Source organism: Coregonus lavaretus (assembly GCF_964263955.1).
Source record: "Coregonus lavaretus genome assembly, chromosome: 14".
Classification (NCBI taxonomy): domain Eukaryota; kingdom Metazoa; phylum Chordata; class Actinopteri; order Salmoniformes; family Salmonidae; genus Coregonus; species Coregonus lavaretus.
In genome coordinates, this window is record NC_140001.1 from 40,903,178 (window position 1) to 40,918,106 (window position 14,929).

The 14,929-nt window shown below is 42.8% G+C and overlaps 1 protein-coding gene across 1 annotated transcript in view; it reads right to left on the reverse strand.

Moving 5' to 3' along the window:
- ipo11 (importin 11) overlaps positions 1-4,502 on the reverse strand; it is a 228,248-nt gene extending 223,746 nt beyond the window's left edge. The window contains exon 1 of the mRNA XM_084176960.1: positions 4,396-4,502. The gene's annotated coding sequence lies outside the window, so the exon portion shown is untranslated. The remainder of the gene's footprint in view (positions 1-4,395) is intronic.
- Between the last annotated feature and the right edge of the window lie 10,427 nt (positions 4,503-14,929).

Genomic DNA, 14,929 nt, shown 5'->3' on the forward strand with positions numbered 1-14,929 from the left:
CCTGGCACCATCCCTACGGTGAAGCATGGTGGTGGCAGCATCATGCTGTGGGGATGTTTTTCAGCGGCAGGGACTGTGAAACTAGTCAGGATCGAGGCAAAGATGAACAGAGCGAAGTACAGAGAGATCCTTGATGAAACCCTGCTCCAGAGTGCTCAGGACCTCAGAAGGTGAAGGTTCACCTTCCAACAGGACAATGACCCTAATCACACAGACAAGACAACGCAGGAGTGGCTTCGGGACAAGTCTCTGAATGTCCTTGAGTGGCCCAGCCAGAGCCCGGACTTGAACCCGATCGAACAACTCTGGAGAGACCTGAAAATAGCTGTGCAGCAACGCTCCCATCCAACCTGACAGTGCTTGAGAGAATCTGCAGAGAAGAATGGGAGAAACTCCCCAAATACAGGTGTGCCAAGCTTGTAGCGTCATACCCAAGAAGACTCAATGCTGTAATCGCTGCCAAAGGTGCTTCAACAAAGTACTGAGTAAAGGGTCTGAATACTTACGTAAATGTTAACCGTTTTTCTTTATATATAAATTATCAAACATTTCGAAAAAACTGTTTTTGCTTTGTCATTCTGGGGTATTGTGTGTAGATTGATGAGGGGGAAAACAATTTAATCCATTTTGGAATAAGGCTGTAACGTAACAAAATAGAATAAGTCAAGGGGTCTGAATACTTTCTGAAACACTTTATCAGGTACACCCATCTAGTACCGGGTCGGACAGTCCCTTTGCCTCCAGAACTGCCTAAATTCTTCGAGGCATGGAAACGTTGCTCAATTGGTATCAAGGGACCTAATGTGTGCCAGGAAAACATTCCCCACACCATTACACCATCAGCCTGTACTGTTGACACCAGACAGGTTGGGGCTACGGACTCATGCTGCTTACACAAAATCCAGACTGCCATCAGCATGACGGAACAGTCATCGTTTTTAGCTGATAGGAGTGGAAACCGGTGTGGTCGTCTGCTGCAATAACCCATCCGACGAGTTGTGCGTTCCGAGATGCCGTTCTGCACAACATTGTTGTACTGCGCTGTCATTTTCCTGTTTGTGGCACGCCTGTTAGCTTGCACGACTCTTAACATTCACCTTTGACCTCTCATCAACGAGCGGTTTCCGCCCACAGGACTGCTGCTGACTGGATGGTTTTTTTGTTTGTCGCACCATTCTCTGTAAACCATAGACACTGTTGTGAGTGAAAAGCCCAGGAGGCCATCCGTTTCTGAGATACTGGAACCGCCGCGCCTGGCACTGACGATCATACAACGCTCAAAGTCGCTTAGGTCACTCATTTTGGAGCTAACCATTTTTGTGAACGGGGTGGTGTACCTAATAAACTGGCTACTGTGTCATTATGTGTATTCTAGATACTAGCATGTATTCCTCCACAGTCTACTGGGCCTGTATATTGTATGTAAGCCTATACTCATGGTCATTCCTTTCCATTATTTTCCATAGAACCACCTCTTATACACTCAGTTAGGTGAGCTGTCAATACAAAGGACTCAGTGTGGTGTGGTTGAACCCAATATCTAATAACCTTTTCTCAAGACATCAAGAATTGTTCTTGCCGGACAGACCTGTGGCGGTTGATACCATATCCACTGGCACCTATTGCCCGTTATTCATGGTGCTCCCGGATCAGCCCTTAGTTATTGATAAATCAGGAATTCAGATTTGACCATTTAATTCATTTGTAAACCCACTTCACAACAGCCTATAAACTTGAAACGTTTTAGGGTCAAAAACATGACCATGATGAATCATGTTAAATTTGGCATTGATATCTTTAAAAATAAGTGAACTATTAACAATTAACTTTGACTATGTAACGCTAATGCTTAAAATAATAATACAAAATCTTATCATGGACTAAAAGTCAGATTCACTCCAAATTTGGTCTTTGTGTTCATCACAATAGTCCCTAAAAAAAGTTTGCAAAAATGACATTGATGCATTCAAAGATGGCCACACTATACCAGTAGATGCATATTAGCATATACACTAATATGCTAAAAATACTTTAAAATGTAATTCTCATGAACCAAAGGACCATGTGAAATGGAGGCCCATGGTACGAGAAAAGCTAAGGGATTGGTCAAAAGATGGCTGAGTTGACAAATTAACAAATCAGACTTTACATGTTCATTTAAAACCCCTGTAAATCCACTCCACAGTGGCCTATCAACTTGAAACTTGTGATTGCTATCATGGACGTCCCTAAGATGAACCACCCCAAATTTGGTATTAATATCAAAAAAAAAATCTAGGAACCTATCAACACATATTTTGCATATGTTACATTAATGTTCAAAATCATATTTTCCTCATAAACCATGTCAGATTCACTCCAGATTTTGTATTTAGACTCATGATTGCACATAAAGGAAGATAGTTCCTACATGATAGTGTGCTTGCTTAGTTATCCAACTGATCTTGCGTCCGTTCTATAATCCTGGGAACACCGTTCATTGCTGCGTGCAGCTATATTTACAAAATGTAAATACAGGGGGCATAAAGGCGAAATCTTATGGCTACCCCATCCATATGTAAGGCTTGCTTTGTATATAAGGCTCCGTATGTATGTTTTTTGTATTTATATAAACAATTCTGGTACCTTCTTTCACCCTCTCTCCACTGGGATTCTCTGCCTCTGACCCTATGACGGGGGCTGAGTCACAGGCTTACTAGTGCTCTTCCATGCAGTCCCTAGGAGGGGTGCTTCACTTGAGTGGGTTGAGTCACTGAAGTGATCTTCCTGTCGGTTTTGCGCCCCCTCGGGCTCGTGCGGTGGAGGAGTTATTTGTGGGCTATACTCAGCCTTGTCTCAGGGTAGTAAGTTGGTGGTCTGTTGATATCCCTCTAGTGGTGTGGGGGCTGTGCTTTGGCAAAGTGGGGGGGTGTCCCCCGACCCCCCTGCCTCAGCCTCCAGTATCTATGCTGCAATAGTCTATGTGCCAGGGGGCTAGGGTCGGTCTGTTATATCTGGTGTAATTATCTCTCTCCCTCCCCTCCCGCAGGACCTCAGCCCTAGGACCATGCCTCAGGACTACCTGGCCTGATGACTCCTGGCTGCCCACAGTCCACCTGGTCGTGCTGCTGCTCCAGTTTCAACTGTTCTACCTGCGGCTATAGAACCCTGACCTGTTCACCGGACGTGCCACCTTGTCCCGGACCTGCTGTTTTCATCTTTCTCCCCCTCTCTCCACCACTGAATGCCCGGCTATGAAAAGCCAACTGACATTTACTCCGGAGGTACTGACCTGTTGCACCCTCTACAACCACTGTGATTATTATTTGACCCTACTGGTCATCTATGAACGTTTTAACATCTTGAAGAACAATCTGGCCTTAATGGCCATGGACTCTTATAATCTCCGCCCGGCACACAGCCAGAAGAGGACTGGCCACCCCTCAGAGCCTAGTTCCTCTCTAGGTTTCTTCCTAGGCTCCTGCCTTTCTAGGGAGTTTTTCCTAGCCACTGTGCTTCTACATCTGCATTGCTTGTTGTTTGGGGGTTTAGGCTGGGTTTCTGTATACGCACTTTGAGAGATCTGCTGATCTAAAACGGGCTTTACAAATACATTTGATTGTATTTGATCACTGGGTGATATGTATGTTTTCATTGGAGGAGTGTGGTTACACAGATGTGCTCTGGAAACAGATTATAATATCAAGAACAATTGGAGTTTGTTTTGTTGGTGGTGTATCATAAAAGTCCGAATTTCTGATTCAAATCACATTGCTGGGAGTAACATCACGAGCAAGAGTCCCGTCATAGTTAACAGACAGTTGAAACATTGCTAGTTTCACTGCAAGATGGATATGACTAGCCCTCTTCGTAGCTAGAAAATCAAAACAATGATTTGGCATATCTGACCACCACCACTAGCCTCAACTCACGAGGCAACTTCTGTAGCTTAATACCTTCATAGCTTTGGGCTCTTACTATAATAAACGTACTGTAACGTTAGCCCTACATAGTTAGAGGATATTTTTGCTATTCTGCAAAGCTGTCAAAGGCATAGCTAGCTACAGTAGCTAACGTTAGATAGTTACCTAGACTAGAGAGACCTTACTAGCTAGCTACCGTACGTTAGCTAGCTATGCTAGAAAACGTTGGCCAACTTTCCCTCAGTATCTCGGTAGAGACTAGTGCGCTAAATTCGCCACAAGCTAGCTTGCTACGTTTCTTTCATGTAACGTTAGCTAGGTGAATTGTCAACACAGGCATGGACACATCACGTCTAGGCAGAAACGTGTATGTCAACTAGAAAGCTAGCTAACGTTAGCAACGCCCTTGTAAAGATAGCTAACACGATTTAAGGGAAGGTTTCATCTGCGAATGATACACTTTTGCAAATTGCAATTACAAATTAAGACTCACCTAAGAAATGATATGTTGATAGAAAAACTGAAACTTGACTAATCTTGTGTCAGCTGTTCGTAGCTACAAACGCACACGCTGTCGCTCGGAAGGGCGCGATCCACAGCAAGCAAGACGCGTTTTGATGACGTAACATATTGCCTTACCACCAACAGCTTAACTAAAGTTATTTTAGAGCCGTGTATATATAAAGACATGCCTGTGCCACCACCAGCTTCACTAAAATACTAAACTTTTGATCTCAAATCCAAAATGCTGGAGTATAGAGACACATTTTAAAATGTTAGCTTAACCGTCCAAATCATGCAGTCATGGTCCAAATACAGTGCCTTCGGAAACAGGACATTGACTTTTTCCACATTTTGTTAAGTTACAGCTTTATCCTGAAATTGATTAAATATAAAAATGTTCTCAGCAATCTACACACAATACCCCATAATGACAAAGCGAAAATAGTTTTTTTTTTGGTGCAAATGTATACAAAATAGAAAACAGAAATACCTTATTAACATAAGTATTCACATCCCTTTGCAATGAGACTCGAAATTGAGCTCAGGTGCATCCCTTTTCCATTGCTCATCCTTGAGATGTTTCTACAACTTGATTGGAGTCCACCTGTGGTCAATTCAATTGATTGGACATGATTTGGAAAGGCACACACCTGTCTATATAAGGTTGAAGCCACTCCTCAGTAAAAGGCACATGACAGCCTTGGTGTTTGCCAACTGAAAAATACTTATGTAAATGTGATATTTCCGGGGGTGTTTATAAATTAGCAAACATTTCTAAAAACCAGTTTTTGCTCATTCATGTGACCGACCAATACTGGGTCATGCATGTGACAGACCAATACCTCACGAGGATTCTTCTCTCTAAGCGGAGACCTTGAAACTGAGATATCCCTTCTCTAAACAAGGTTCTGGGCATACTGCCAAATTGCAGACACTGATGGTGAAGATTTGTTAAACACTCACTTGCATGAACACAGAAATTGGTTTATAGAAAAGCACAAACATAGAACATGGAAATTGGTAAATAGAAATGCACCAACATAAAAATGTCCATCCTCTTATCACTTGTGTGATAATAATCATTACATTTTAATGTAAGCATTAGATTTAAGCTTCTATCAAAAGGAGGTTCTATCAAATTACATAATAATAAATCATAATAAAGGTTATACTTCTATTAACTACATCATTATAATAAATCATAATAATGCTAAAATCTACACTCAAAAGGTTATAATCAACGGAAGTGAGTATCAAAAATACACACACATACACAAGGGATCTGTAGATTCAGAGGTGAATAAATCTCTCAATGTTAACCACTGTTTCCATATCTCTTACCACAATCGGGTTGGATTGACCTATGTTTTTCACTAACTGTCCCTGGGACATAAACTTAATTAAAATATAAAACCATGTTGTTTAACAATTCTTGTTAAACAAAAACAACCTTCAATCATTACTCATCATCCGTATCTACAGGGGGAAATGGGAGCTCATCCAGAGTTGGCAGCTCATTAGTTTCACCATCCTATGGAGGAGCAGAAAACATGATAGCTGCTGAAATCTTACTAGCCAGAGAGGCACAGATCGCCTTACAGCATTTTAATGACACAATTATTTTAGCATTGCCAATTTTCTGTACGTCTCTAGAGATCTCCCGAATTTGGTCTAGGGCACATGCATATTGACTTTCACAGGGAAGAGAGAGCGAACACGTTATAACAGTTTCACACCAACCTTGATAAGAATGCGATTGCGGCAAGGTTAGCCCAAGCTACAATCTAGTATCTTTCCTCACATTTTAGGGGCATAGCTCTGTCTCTAGAAGCCTCGCCTTTCCAAATCATAATTATAACTATTGATAAATTATCCAACTCAAATTTAGAATGACAGTCTTTAGTGCTTCATGTTGGTTCTATCACATTAATTTAAGACCCTCAACTTAGCACACACTGATACTGGCAGAATGTACATTAACTCATCACTTGTGGTAATGACAGATTGGTATCTCAATGCATTCTTAGTCTAAATTACTATATATTTTTGCAGTGTGCATACCTCCACAATCAACCTGATACCCCAAATAATTTTGAATAAGCCTAAATCAATTACGGGTATGCTTGACCACCCCGCTCCCTCCCACGACTCTCCTTCTGGTGTTTCTTCATGTTCTTCTTCAGACAGTGTTTCAGTTCGTCCTCCAGTGGCACATGTCCAAAGTGGATGGCCCTTGATAGTCTCTCACCTGAGCCGCCACTGTCCTTTACAGTCCATTATGACTTGTCCATTTTCCTACCAGTATACCAGCAGCATGAGAGAAGTTTGGATGGGATATCTCTCCATGCTCACTCCACATGGACTCATGTCGCACTTCTGAGAGAAAAGGCATGAGAGAAAAGGCATGAGAGAAAAGGCAGTTGATAGCTTCGAATGGATGTGGTTCGGACTCAGGTCTCAAGGTAGAAGTGGTGAAGGACCATATTGAACGCCATTTTCGCCTTTATTTCAGCCGGTTAGAGGGGGTGAGTTTCATACTGTTCTTGGCCTAATTATCTTCCATGCATCTAGATACCATCTGTGGTCACCTTCGCCATTACCTCGAGAGAGGACAGACTTGAACAACAGTTTAGTTTAGGGCATTTCTGATCAGGAAATCTAGACAAGTTATTTACTGTATAACAAATTATTACTACTACCTAACTCAGGAAATCCAGGCAAATTATTTACTGTATGACAAATTATTACTACTACCAATATTCTTAACACTGATTCCTAAAACAAAGGCCCAGGGGACTGGTAGGGGACCAGTAATTCATATTTACCAAAGGCCCAGGGGACCGTTAGGGGAAAAGTAATTCCCCCTTTGGACACAACTCACATCGTGATTCATGAGTCCCAAAAAAACAAAAAATTAGAATAACAAATCAAATTATAATAATAATAATAATAATAATAATAATACGCCATTTAGCAGACGCTTTTATCCAAAGAGACTTACAGTCATGCGTGCATACATTTTTGTGTACAGGTGGTCCTGGGGATCGAACCCACTACCTTGGCGTTAATTACAACTCTTGATAACTCCATAAGGAAATAATTGTATCCCATAAGGTAATGGTAAAATAGACTAGACCCTCATTCAGGGGCAGTGCTCTCTCTCTGTCCTTCTCGTGGTCCGAATCACACATAGGACTATTGATAAATTATAAGCTTCTTCTAATTATTAGTGTTTACATAGCCCATTTAAATCTCACCCAATGTCTCCAGTCTTTTGTAGTGAGGGTGATCAGGCCTCACCATGAAGTCAGAACAGAGGTCAGAGGTCAGTTAGCCCTATTAAGTGAGTTTTGTTTTCCTGTACCTCAGACATTATTTAAAGATATTTCAAACATTTCAAACATTTTGTGTATCAGGTTTACATTGGGTTTTTCAGTACATTTCTTATCAAGAGAATTGGCATGTGTGCAACCAACATTCTGACAATAGAAACTTCCGAAAATTTCATTTGTGTACCCTTTAAGTTGCATCCTTTCTAACCCGTGAAAAACCCACCAAAACCAAATAAAAAGACGCCACACCATAAATCAGTATTAACACCACTAACAAATATTCATAACAGGTGGGTTGTGTGTGGGTGCTGGCGTGTATATAGTAAAAAATCGTAGGGTAAAAACAAACAAAATGGCCAGGCCTTACTTAATTTGGGAGCTCCCTTAACAGCTGGATCCGGGTACCTTTAACTGCTCTCCCAAGGCACTTGCCTTAGGAAGCCTTTCAAAGGGAGAGATACAGAATCATTGATAAACATTTGGTAGCGGACATTCCATCAGTCGTATACAGAATTATACTTCAGACACATTTATACCTTAGACACATCAGATGATATGGTGTCCCGTAAAGTTGAATTAGGCACCTTCTAAAGTAAACAATACCAGAGCCCCTCTCTTGTAATCTTACTCTTTTTGACTGTACAAACTGTCCCTAATTTCCCCACTGTCTCTATTACAGCCTGTTTGAGTTCAGTGTGTACTGGCAGCTATCTATTGTTCCACAGGAAGGTTATCTCTAACCCAAACAACAGATTACTTAAACACGAGAGCAGTGGACCAGGCCTTTAAGAGTGAGCGGCCTCTAATTTAAGTCACAATGCTCAATCCCTCTGTCTTACTTCAAATTACTAAGATATTGCATTATTGGATTGCTATCTGAAAGCTTATTACCATTCATTTTGTTACTTTCACTAGTCTCCATATCTGTTTCACTCAATTTGAACTCCCTTCCCAATAGGAATACCTCAATCACTATTGCTAAAACACACAGATCACTCTCAAACAACATTCTGCTTTTCCCCCTATTGCAAGGTTTAAAACAAAACAAAACAAACATGATAACTTTCTCCATATTGGAAGGCATTGTTTTCATTTTAGTATACCTTCAAAAAGTTACTCTTTTATTACCAATCTCTGTTGGATATTCACTTTCTGCTTCAATATTTATTAAAAGTGTATCATTTTAAGATTCATGTGTAATGCTTTGGAGGGATCAATATGTATTCACTGGGCTGGCACTGTCTATCAGTCCTGTGAGGGAAAAATGATACGTTTGCAGGATCTATTAGATCATTATTTGCAGCTTTATAATAGGAGCTTAGTAGAGGAGCTTAGTAATAGTAAAGAGGTCTCTGCTTAAAGGAACAAAGGCATATTGCTGTGCACATATGGAGGGGTGAAACTACAAGATAGTTTCACCACTTCCCCCGCCTCAGGGTTGGTTCCTCTCTCCCACTTTCACTCCCACAGCCGTTCTGAGCGTACAGCCAAGGACACATCTAGCAACAATAGATAGCTCAAGGAGCAGAAACAGACTCGTTATTGCTCTAAAGCATCCTCTTCCTGAGAAACTAAGCCAGGGTGGGGTAAACAACACCCGGTGCACTCGACCACAAATAAAAAAATAATAAAAAAATATTGTCACATACACGTGTTTAGCAGATGTTATTGCGGGTGTAGCGAAATGCTTGTGCTTCTTGCTCCGACAGTGCAGTACTATCTAACAAGTAATATCTATCAATTTCACAACATATACCCAATACACACAAATCTAAGTAAGGAATGGAATTTAAGAATATATACATATATGGACAAGCAATGACAGAGCGGCATGGACTAAGATACAGTAGAATATTATAGAATACAGTATATACGTATGAGATGAGTAATGCAAGATATGTAAACATTATTAAAGTGACTACTGTTCTATTTCTTAAAGTGGCCAGTGATTTCAATAGGCAGAAGCAGCCTCTAATGTGCTAGTGATGGCTATTTAACAGTCTGATGGCCTTGAGATAGAAGCTGTTTTTCATTCTCTCGGTCCCAGCTTTGATGCACCTGTACTGACCTCGCCTTCTGGATGATAGCGGGATGAACAGGCAGTGGCTCGGGTGGTTGATGTCCTTTATGATCTTTTTGGCCTTCATTTACATTTACATTTACGTCATTTAGCAGACGCTCTTATCCAGAGCGACTTACAAATAGGTGCATTCACCTTATAGCCAGTGGGATAACCACTTTACAATGTTTTTTTTTTTTTTTTTTTTTTTGGGGGGGGGGGGGGGGTAGTTGGAGTAAAGGGGGGGGGGGTAGAAGGATTACTTTATCCTATCCCAGGTATTCCTTAAAGAGGTGGGGTTTCAAATGTCTCCGGAAGGTGGTGAGTGACTCCGCTGTCCTGGCGTCGTGAGGGAGCTTGTTCCACCATTGGGGTGCCAGAGCAGCGAACAGTTTTGACTGGGCTGAGCAGGAACTATGCTTCCGCAGAGGTAGGGGAGCCAGCAGGCCAGAGGTGGATGAACGCAGTGCCCTCGTTTGGGTGTAGGGACTGATCAGAGCCTGAAGGTACGGAGGTGCCGTTCCCCTCACAGCTCCGTAGGCAAGCACCATGGTCTTGTAGCAGATGCGAGCTTCAACTGGAAGCCAGTGGAGTGTGCGGAGGAGCGGGGTGACGTGAGAGAACTTGGGAAGGTTGAACACCAGACGGGCTGCGGCATTCTGGATGAGTTGTAGGGGTTTAATGGCACAGGCAGGGAGCCCAGCCAACAGCGAGTTGCAGTAATCCAGACGGGAGATGACAAGTGCCTGGATTAGGACCTGTGCCGCTTCCTGTGTAAGGCAGGGTCGTACTCTCCGAATGTTGTAGAGCATGAACCTACAGGATCGGGTCACCGCCTTGATGTTAGCGGAGAACGAAAGGGTGTTGTCCAGGGTCACGCCAAGGCTCTTCGCACTATGGGAGGAGGACACAACGGAGTTGTCAACCGTGATGGTGAGATCATGGAACGGGCAGTCCTTCCCCGGGAGGAAGAGCAGCTCCGTCTTGCCGAGGTTCAGCTTGAGGTGGTGATCCGTCATCCATACTGATATGTCTGCCAGACATGCAGTGATGCGATTCGCCACCTGGTTATCAGAAGGGGGAAAGGAGAAGATTAGTTGTGTGTCGTCAGCGTAGCGATGATAGGAGAGGCCATGTGAGGATATGACAGAGCCAAGTGACTTGGTGTATAGCGAGAATAGGAGAGGGCCTAGAACTGAGCCCTGGGGGACACCAGTGGTGAGAGCACGTGGTGCGGAGACAGCTTCTCGCCACGCCACTTGGTAGGAGCGACCGGTCAGGTAGGACGCAATTCAAGAGTGAGCCGCGCCGGAGATGCCCAGCTCGGAGAGGGTGGAGAGGAGGATCTGATGGTTCACAGTATCAAAGGCAGCAGACAGGTCTAGAAGGACAAGAGCAGAGGAGAGAGAGTTAGCTTTAGCAGTGCGGAGAGCCTCTGTGACACAGAGAAGAGCAGTCTCAGTTGAATGACCAGTCTTGAAACCTGACTAGTTTGGATCAAGAAGGTCATTCTGAGAGAGATAGCAAGAGAGTTTGCTAAAGACGGCATCGGGTGCTGTAGGTGTCCTGGAGGGCAGGTAGTTTGCCCCCGGTAATGCGTTCGGCAGACCGCATCACCCTCTGGAGAGCCCTGCGGTTGCGGGCGGTGCAGTTGCCGTACCAGGCGGTGATACAGCCCGACAGGATACTCTCAATTGTGCATCTGTAAAAGTTTGTGAGGGTTTTAGGTGCCAAGCAAAATTTCTTCAGACACCTGAGGTTGAAAAGGCTCTGCTGTGCCTTCTTGACCACACTGTCTACGTGGGTGGACCATTTCAGTTTGTCAGTGATGTGTACACCAAGGAACTTGAAGCTTTCCACCTTCTCCACTGCGGTCCGTTGATGTGGATAGGGGGGGGGGGGGGGGGGGGGGGGGTGCACCCTCTGCTGTTTCCTGAAGTCCACGATCATCTCCATTGTTTTGTTGACGTTAAGTGAGAGGTTATTTTCCTGGTACCACACTCCCAGAGCCCTCACCTCCTCCCTGTAGGCTGTCTCGTCATTGTTGGTAATCAAGCCTACTGCTGTTGTGTCATCTGCAAACTTGATGATTGAGTTGGAGGCGTGCTTGGCCACACAGTCATGGGTGAACAGGGAGTACAGGAGGGGGCTGAGCACGCACCCTTGTGTGGCCCCAGTGTTGAGGATCAGCGAAGTAGAGATGTTGTTTCCTACCTTCACCACCTGGGGGCGGCCTGTCAGGAAGTCCAGGACCCAGTTGCACAGGGCGGGATTCAGACCCAGGGCCTCAAGCTTAATGATGAGCTTGGAGGGTACTATGGTGTTGAATGCTGAGCTATAGTCAATGAACAGCATTCTTACGTAGGTATTCCTCTTGTCCAGATGGGATAGGGCAGTGTGCAGTGTGATGGTGATTGCATCCTCTGTGGATCTATTGGGGCGGTAAGGAAATTGAAGTGGGTCTAGGGTGACAGGTAAGGTAGAGGTGATATGATCCTTGACTAGTCTCTCAAAGCACTTCATGATGACAGAGGTGAGTGCTACGGGGCGATAGTCATTTAGTTCAATAAATGCAGCCTCAGGATATGTGGTTTCCAGTTTGCATAAAGTCCAGTGAAGTTCTTTTAGGGCCGTCATGGTATCGGCTTGAGGGGGGATATACACGGCCGTGACTATAACCAAAGAAAATTATCTTGGGAGATAATATGGTCGGCATTTGATTGTGAGGTATTCTAGGTCGGGTGAACAAAAGGACTTGAGTTCCTGTATGTTACTACAATTACACCATGAGTCGTTAATCATGAAACACACACCTCTGCCCTTCTGCTTCCCGGATAGATACTTATTTCTGTCTGCGCGATGAACTGAGAACCCATCTGGCTGGACCGATTTCAACAGAATATCCCAGAGAGACATGTTTCCGTGAAACAAAGTATGTTACAGGCCTTGATGTCTCTCTGGAAAGAAATCCTTGCCCTGAGCTCGTCGACCTTGTTATCCAAAGACTGAACATTAGCGAGTAATATACTTGGAAGCGGTGGGTGGTGTGCTGCTATGTGTACTGGTCTAGAGAAGCCTGCTGTGTGTACTGGCTGAGAGACCTGATGTGTGAACGGGTCAGAACCTAGGTAAGGATTAGGTTTAAAATAAACCTGCAGTGTGAACTGGCTAAAACTAACGTTAGAAGAGACCTGCTGTGTGAACTGGTCCGAGGAAATTTGAACTACTGAAGATATGACATTTTGAAATAATAGTAACATAAATAGGATTAGGATGTCCGACTGCATAATAATTAGTAGATAAGTTAATGATATGCAGCGGTTTAAAATAGTTAGGTGCACATGTGAAAGTTATAAACCAAATCCACCTATAGAAGTAAGAAAATATTCCTGCAGGATATAAAAATATTGATTAAGTGTGTTTGGGAAGAGTACTGTGTGAATGTGATATGAGAGTTGTGTGAGGGTGGAAATAAGTGTTAAGATATAGAAATTAGCATTATACGTTGATTGAAAATGTGATACGTTTCGATTTATAACGCTATATAGGGATTCTGTGAAGATATGACAACATGAGAAATTGTGTGTGTGTGTGTATAATCGATTACTAGAGTTTGATAAAGTAATAATGAAAATAATAATAATATACAAACTTGGACTCCCAAACGTAGACGTACATAAATGGTGGGAAAAGTATTCGGAGAGGTTCAGAGTGTTCCCTTATGGATCATTTGATACGATAGATGTCGCAAGATGTAAGCTGAACGATTTAGTAGCTTGCTTAGTTCAAATTGTCAAACTAATTTATTAAACATGAATAGCGAGGCGATTTCGAGGTAAGAAGTTGTGTTGCCCCATAGCCTGCTGGAATAGGCTACTGAGAATGGGGTCGTAATTTCAATCACTGAATCAAATATTAATAATATGGATATGAACTGAATAGATGCTTGCCTGTAGCCTAATCTGACAGACTGTTACCTAAATCTAATGCATTCTTATAACAGCTGATCTGCAATTGTGATAGAGCTGTGACCATGATCACAATTGATAACTTTCAATTTAATTAACTAAACATGGCCATTAATAATTGCATAATAAAACAAGGCTACAACAACATTAAATTGAAGTTATAAGCAGAAAGTGAAAATCCAACAGAGGTTGGTCATAAAATATAGAGTAACATTGTTAGGGTAGACTGCAATGAAAACAATGCCTTCTAATAAGGAGAGAATTATCATGTTTGGTTTGTTTTGTTTTCTAAACCTTACGATAAGTGACAGTGACAAAGACATTGATAAAGAGGGTTGATGTAAAATGTAATGAGTGTTGACAGTATGTGAATGGTAATATGTTATTAGTGTTTTTTTGATACAGTGAGGAAAAAAAGTATTTGATCCGCTGCTGATTTTGTACGTTTAACCACTGACAAAGACATGATCAGTCTATCATTTTAATGGTAGGTTTATTTGAACAGTGAGAGACAGAATAACAACAAAAATATCCAGAAAAACGCATGTCAAAAATGTTATAAATTGATTAGCATTTTAATGAGGGAAATACGTATTTGACCCCTCTGCAAAACATGACTTAGTACTTGGTGGCAAAACCCTTGTTGGCAATCACAGAGGTCAGACGTTTCTTGTAGTTGGCCACCAGGTTTGCACACATCTCAGGAGGGATTTTGTTCCACTCCTCTCTGCAGATCTTCTCCAAGTCATTAAGGTTTCGAGGCTGACGTTTGGCAACTCGAACCTTCAGCTCCCTCCACAGATTTTCAATGGGATTAAGGTCTGGAGACTGCCTAGGCCACTCCAGGACCTTAATGTGCTTCTTCTTGAGCCACTCCTTTGTTGCCTTGGCCGTGTGTTTTTGGTCATTGTCATGCTGGAATACCCATCCACGACCCATTTTCAATGCCCTGGCTGAGGGAAGGAGGTTCTCACCCAAGATTTGACGGTACATGGCCCCGTCCATCGTCACTTTGATGCGGTGAAGTTGTCCTGTCCCCTTAGCAGAAAAACACCCCCAAAGCATAATGTTTTCACGTCCATGTTTGACGGTGGGGATGGTGTTCTTGGGGTCATAGGCAGCATTCCTCCTCCTCCAAACACGGCGAGTTGAGTTGATGCCAAA